A 6,792-nucleotide genomic window follows, 5' to 3' on the forward strand; every position below is an offset into this window, starting at 1 on the left:
CTTTCCCGCATATTTGTGTTTGGTGGCCTAGTGCAAGCGGTACTCAACCACCACCGCCTGGAAACAAATTTTGTCTTCGGCGTCCTTCGGTTGCACGATTCCTTTAGCCTCATTCTGCTCTATCCTACCGATGATAGATAGAGCCGAAGTGCCTTTTTGGCGCCGAAGTTTTCGTATTTGGCTGCCCCTTGACAGCTGTAGAAAATTGTTGATTAAATGAAGGAGTACTGCGGCCCCCATACCTGGCATCAAAGTCTCCTCACTGTATGGAAGGAACTCCTCCTCCTTGGACAGGATCGGACTACCCAGTAGAGGTCTGTCCGTGCAGTCCTTGTTGGTCATGTTACGGGTAAGTGAGTGTTTGTCATCCTGTACTTTCTTATCCGAGGCCCTGTCTGTGGAGTCCTTGTTTGTCGTGTCTTTTAGGGGTGAGTGACAAACACCAGCCAGTGTCCAATAGGAACCCAGCAGAAACAGCGCCGGGATGTACCGAAGCCGATTTGGCCTGGCACAGCGACCTAGCGGGTAGAAAGGTGAAAAGGTCCGTCCTACTCACTGAGGCGACCCGGTAGACCGGACACCATAGAAATAGAGTCCGTTACCCCCGACTGCCAACGTCGTCCAATAGGCACGGTCCGCTTAACACACTGGTTTTAAGGAATCCTCCGGACCATGATCAATAATAGTCATTTTTGGTTTTTATTTTTTTCGATCAATTTGTGATCGTTATTTTTTATATATTTTTATATTTTTCGATCATATTGTACCAGTAATTTTTTAATATTTAATTTTGTAGTTCATAAACAATTTTAATCGGTTACTTAAGGAGACTGCGACCATGATCGCTGTTGCCCACATACATATTTTCATCATTTTCCCCTTGTGAAAAGTGTACAAATTTGTCGTTAAAGTGTTGAGGAGGTTTATTCGTGAAAATGTGAGCCTGGCTAGCACTGAATCTCAATTTATTTTCAGTACAGTTTTACTTGTTTCAAAATATTCAAGCAAGAATAAAGAGTTATTAAATTTCGTTAGACAAAATAAAAATGAAGTTTGAGGTAATCGACAGTGGGCAAAATAGGCATTGCTCCAAGCTTTCACTATGCATAAACATACATACATATGTATATGCATTTGTTCTAAGGACTGGCTCTTGTCTTGTATGGGGTCACCTGTGCTTTTCGCTTTGAAGTTAGCGCAGTTATGAGTGTAAAATAAACGTAAATGCGGTTAGAATCCTATTTATGTACATATTTGTATTTTTTTAGTGTAAGCGTTTGCACTGTTTATGCCTGTCCAAATGCTTAGATATTTAAAAGGGCGCACACATATTTGTATAAATATTGAAAGTGCATTTCAGGCGGCTATTTACTTGCCGCAGTTGTAGACTACACCTCTTTTATTTGCATTGCAGTATGAAAGATATGTGTGTTCATATGTGTGCATAACTCAATTTTACACTCTTAGAGGCTACTGTTCGCCTCACATTTATACCACTTAGTGCCTTTAGTTGCATATTCATAAGCCAAACTAACTTTTTCACATCTGTTGCATATGTACATGGGTTTACAACCAGAGCTGCATATGAAAGTGTTTTGATGCTGTGCATGTAGATAACCAATGTACCAATGGGAAAAATAGTAATGCATTACATGCTTGATAAATAAGGCAATGTATTTACAATGAGTTCTAGATTCTATTACCGTTTAATATGTAATCAGCATTTTAATGTATTCATTACTGGTAATGCAAAATTGAATGCCCCACTTTTCTTAGGACATCGCTCTGGGAAAGATAATGCTTTTTCTAACGTGAAAACGGCTGATTATTTTTTCGATTACCATACATTACATTTTCCCACTGGGTAAGTAGATATATATATTTGATACACATACATATGTACATACATGTGTCTGGAGCTCCTCTGTTGCTTTGACTTTTATTTAAGCTTTAATTCGCTTTTACTTGAGTTTGTTCCAAACTTGAAAACTATTGCTGTAATTAAAATGCTTGCATTTGCATGTGCACAAATTCATTTGTATGTGTGTGTATGATTCTGATCATCGTAACGTTTGTTTTCTGTCTGGATTGCTGTGCTTACGTGTGTAGTTGCTGTGTAAATTGAAGTAGGGTTTCTTCTATAAAGGACTCTAAACGACAGTTTTATTTATTTTATAATTAATTGTTTTATTTTTAACATTTTCTTTAAAGGGCCTATCAACATAAAGAAAAGTTAATTTGCCTCTGAACAATGTTATAGTTAATTTCCACCAAGCCTTACCTGCAATTAAGGCCCAAAAGAAAAATTATATTACAACTCAAAGGAGGAAATGCCTCATATTGAGTACAAGCAAATGGAGGTAAAGAAGCAAAAAGTAAGTGATAACTTTTGCGATCACCCCATGATCAAATGCTTGAAACTTACGTAAGGAGCCTAACTGCAGTTAAGTTGTTGGTGGCAATGAGCTATTAGTATCGCTGAAACTCGATTTACGTGTAAATCAATTAAAAAATAGGACAGAACAAAAATTTCGAATTGCATTTGTTGTTATTGCATAAAACCAAACTATGAAGTACTCTTTGGGAAAAATTCTGTTATGACCAGTTCAAACATATGTTAAGCATGGAGCTTTAAGATAGATGGTAATCGTACTTTCTAAAAAGAATTGAATTATGCCGAAGTGACCGGGATTATTCGAAATGCCGCCATCAATCCATTTGGGGGTTTTTTCTACTAATTACATATATAGATATCATCACTTCGCCACTACCTTGCAATAAATTTTTATTTAGTTATTCGATTCAGAGGGAGAAGTATAGCAAATGGTAAATATCATACATACACATAAGTATCGCTGGAGAAGGGCGATTGTTATTAAGCAGAGTTTTTCTATAATTTTTGCTCGAACCAAAGAGCGAACCTGGGTTCCACCAAGTGATTGTAAGCATCTCTGACTGTTCGGTTATGGATGTCGCCAGAGATGTGGTTATCGAGGTTATACACTCAGCGACAAATGAAAGTATACCTTATTCTAATGTAAAATACGCAATTATTTTAATAAAAAATTTTTTGCATTTAGTACATGGTTCAACAAAATCTGGTCGTATTTTATCTCAAAAATAACCCCAAACCTCATCCTATAGATTTTTTGTTGCTGATTTTCTAGCATGTGCAATTCTTGAGAAAAAAACTGGTGAATTATCGCAAAATGGCAAAAATGGCCAATTCCAAAAATTTTTTTTTTTAATATACGTATTAATGACAATCCAATTCGTCTGTTGGATACTACCTCATCTCGATGAGTTAATTAGAAATAAGTGAAAAATAAAAACAACTCAGTTCTTCATGCACTTGTTTTTGCACAGATATGAAAATCTCAATCTACGAAATTATTTTTAAAACAAAGTGATTTCATGAAAAAATCCACATTACAAGACCAATATCCCAGATTCATCATTAGCCAGTCTTTTGTCTCTTAACACTGTACGCATACTGGAATAAAATCCTCAAGCATTATTTTTTGTGCAAGCGATCCAAGGTCCTGCAATAATCAGCAAGCGTGTGGAGGTTTGATTTCCTATCATACCACTTCTCCATAATGGCAATGTTCCGGTAGAATCGTTCGCCATGTTCTTCGCTGATGTTTTTCTACTAAGTTTTTTTTTATTAATTTTTCACCTCTTTCTACTCAATCCATCGATATGAGTTAGAAGCCATCAGACGAATTGAATTTTTATTATTGCATGTTTTTTTCTTCTGAAAAACTAGTAAAAAATCTATTTTTAGTTTTTTTTTTACAAATTTGCTATTTTTCTCATTTTTCGATAATTCTACAGTGTTTTTCTCAAAAACTGGACGTGCTAGACAAATTTTGTAAATGCACTTCAAAATCAGCGTTATTATTTATTAATCTCGCATTTAAGATAATCAGATTTATAAACATCTAAGACAGTTTTCAGTTTTTAGAACTTAAAGCTTTTGTTTATAGAATCGATACTTACATATTTACAAGTAACTCCTAAGTCTCCATAGAGCATTGTACGGAGATTTCTTTGTTGGCGCACAGTGTACATGCATATATATAACCACGAATGTATGCATGCGCTTAATCCAAAGGAATTTATAGGAATTTAAAAATATGCGTAGGAGTTACACTAAGCACCGTGCGTCTTAATACATATGAACATACATATGTATATATGTACATATATGGTTCACGTATATCAATTCCGTCAGCGCCTTTTCTTTGCGTGTCATAAACCAATAAACGAGCACACATGCTCATAATTTTCATTAAGTATTTACGCTCACTTATTTAATTTATGCAAAAACCGTTTTACTAATTAAAGAATTGAGCAACTTTAGCGCAGTTCGTTTTGGAAATATCTCTCGCCTTTTTCCTCAGAAAGTTTTTAAAAAGTTTAATTTTTTCTTGATTATTAATAGCACACTTGTGAAAACACTCATGCATAGATAGTTAAGCACTAGTTGCGCATACATTAATGCTTAAATTTTTATTATTATTATTTTTTTTTGTTTCTTGTTAACTCCTCACGTACATAATAAATACAAAAAAAAAAGTTTGTATGCACATATGAGCACGTTAATATTAACAGGCATATGAATGGCAGCTAATGCGCAACTCACACGCACTTGTACATATGCATGTACATTAGGGTGGTACAAAAAAAATATAAGCAAGGGATTTTTCTTAATTGGAAAAAACAATACCCGTATTTTTTTGAAAAAAAAATATATATATATTTAAAACTGCCTTAAACGCCATGAGATTTTCCATGTATTTTATATTGGGGAAAAACACGTTTTCCTAGAAATGGTATAGAATTCTTGCAAATCAATATTTTACGATCGGAAAACTCTGTTTCTCTTTAGGAGACTTCGAATAACAGTAACCAACTGTTTACTTAACCATTGTTTAATAGTAACAAGCATTAATGGCTCAAAAAGAAAAAATACAAAAAATGCAATAAATATTTAGTATTAAAAAATGTTGATATTTAAGAATTCTATAAAACCTATACGAAAGCATGTTTTCCCTAATTTAAAATACATGGACAACTTCATGGGCTTTGCGGCAGTTCTAAATATTATTCATTGTTTTTATAATATATATATTTTTTTAACAAAAATTGGTATTATTTTTTCCATTAAGAAAAATCATAGTTGTGAAACTTAACATTTTAAACCTTTTTGACCACCCTAATGTACTTAAAAATATATAAACTAAGTTTTATAAGGAGTATGAACAGCGCGCCAACACTGAAAGCGCTAAGCGATGACTAGCTCTGGCACACTCTGGAGTCACCGCTACCTCTCCGTTTTCACCTTTTCGACGACTTTCATGTGAATGTGGGTGTATGTGCAGTTGGAATGTCAACATTCTGCTGGTGCTGTGCTGTTGTTGTCAGTGCCGACAGTGATGTCAGTATGGCCATGCAATTCAGCTGCCGGCAGTCAAGTAGAAAAAATATTTTTAATATTCAATTAGCATACGCAAACATTTCGGTATGCTAATGTCGGCTTGTCGGCAGCAAGATCAAGTTTAATGAATTTATATGTACATATGTATGTAGCTTAGAATATGCCTATGATAATAAGTAGGCATATTGCTATATACCTATGACATAGGTCCTATGTACCTACTTATCTATGTATATGGCCCCTTGATCTATGAATGTATATATAGCCGATACAAGTGCAATGCTTATGGGTGGCATTACTTGCATTGGCTCTGACTCCGGGTGTATTTTTATTCTACTACTTTGTTGCTACTTTCATACATATGTAAGATAAGTACACACGTACATACGTATTCATATTCGTATTCAAGCCTAAGAGCCTAAGAGTATAAAAAATATTCTAAATAACGATGTCATAAGAGCACAGAATAACTAAGACATTTTCGATATCTAAAATTCAAGCTGATATTTTTCGACTTTTACCGCCAAAGATTATTTGCCCAAACCGGGCATCGAACTCCGGTCTTACCGATTGTTAAACGCCCCTTTAGCCACTCGGCTAGGGCGCACCGCGGCCAATGTAATATGTATATTGATGTTATTAGTCACTTCCTTATACAAAAATTTATATAAAACCACATAAGTATGATGGAGTAAATACATTGGTATGCATATATATGTATGTATATTTTCACGCATCCGGGTTAATCGCATGGGTCAAACTGATGAATTAATTGCTTGATTAGGTTCAAATTTGTTCAATAAATATCAATTATGCTTTCGCCTAACTGAAATTGATCTAGAGATCATGCCTTCATATGTACATATGTATGTATGTAATTATCTACTAATTGTCGCTTTCGTTTAGTACTCCATTCATTAGGCAATTATTATTGCCGATTTGAATATACATACATTCATATTTGACAATACTGCCGCTAAGTAAGTAATTTTTAAACAAAACCCTCAACCGACATCAGTGCGCACATACAAGTTTATACAAGTTTTGGAGCACCGAGAATTTCTTCGCGATATAATGATCGAAACTATACCAAATTGGTGTAGGACAACCCTTGATAAAAAAATATGGAAAATGGTTCCCGTGGTCTAAAGTTATCTAGTAACACCAATAAAATAAAAAAATACTTCTCACTTAATTCTGTCTCAAATATCTTATAATGAACAAAAACAAAATTAGTTGTAAAAACAAATAAACTAAATGAACCAAAAGATCATCAATAAAAAATATGTAAAAACTTGTTAGTACATTAAACCTTAAATGTCTTAATTTCTCTATAATCTTTAAACAAC

This window comes from Rhagoletis pomonella, unplaced genomic scaffold, assembly GCF_013731165.1.
Source record: "Rhagoletis pomonella isolate Grant_MI unplaced genomic scaffold, Rhpom_1.0 Rhpom_scaffold_01476, whole genome shotgun sequence".
NCBI classification, from domain to species: domain Eukaryota; kingdom Metazoa; phylum Arthropoda; class Insecta; order Diptera; family Tephritidae; genus Rhagoletis; species Rhagoletis pomonella.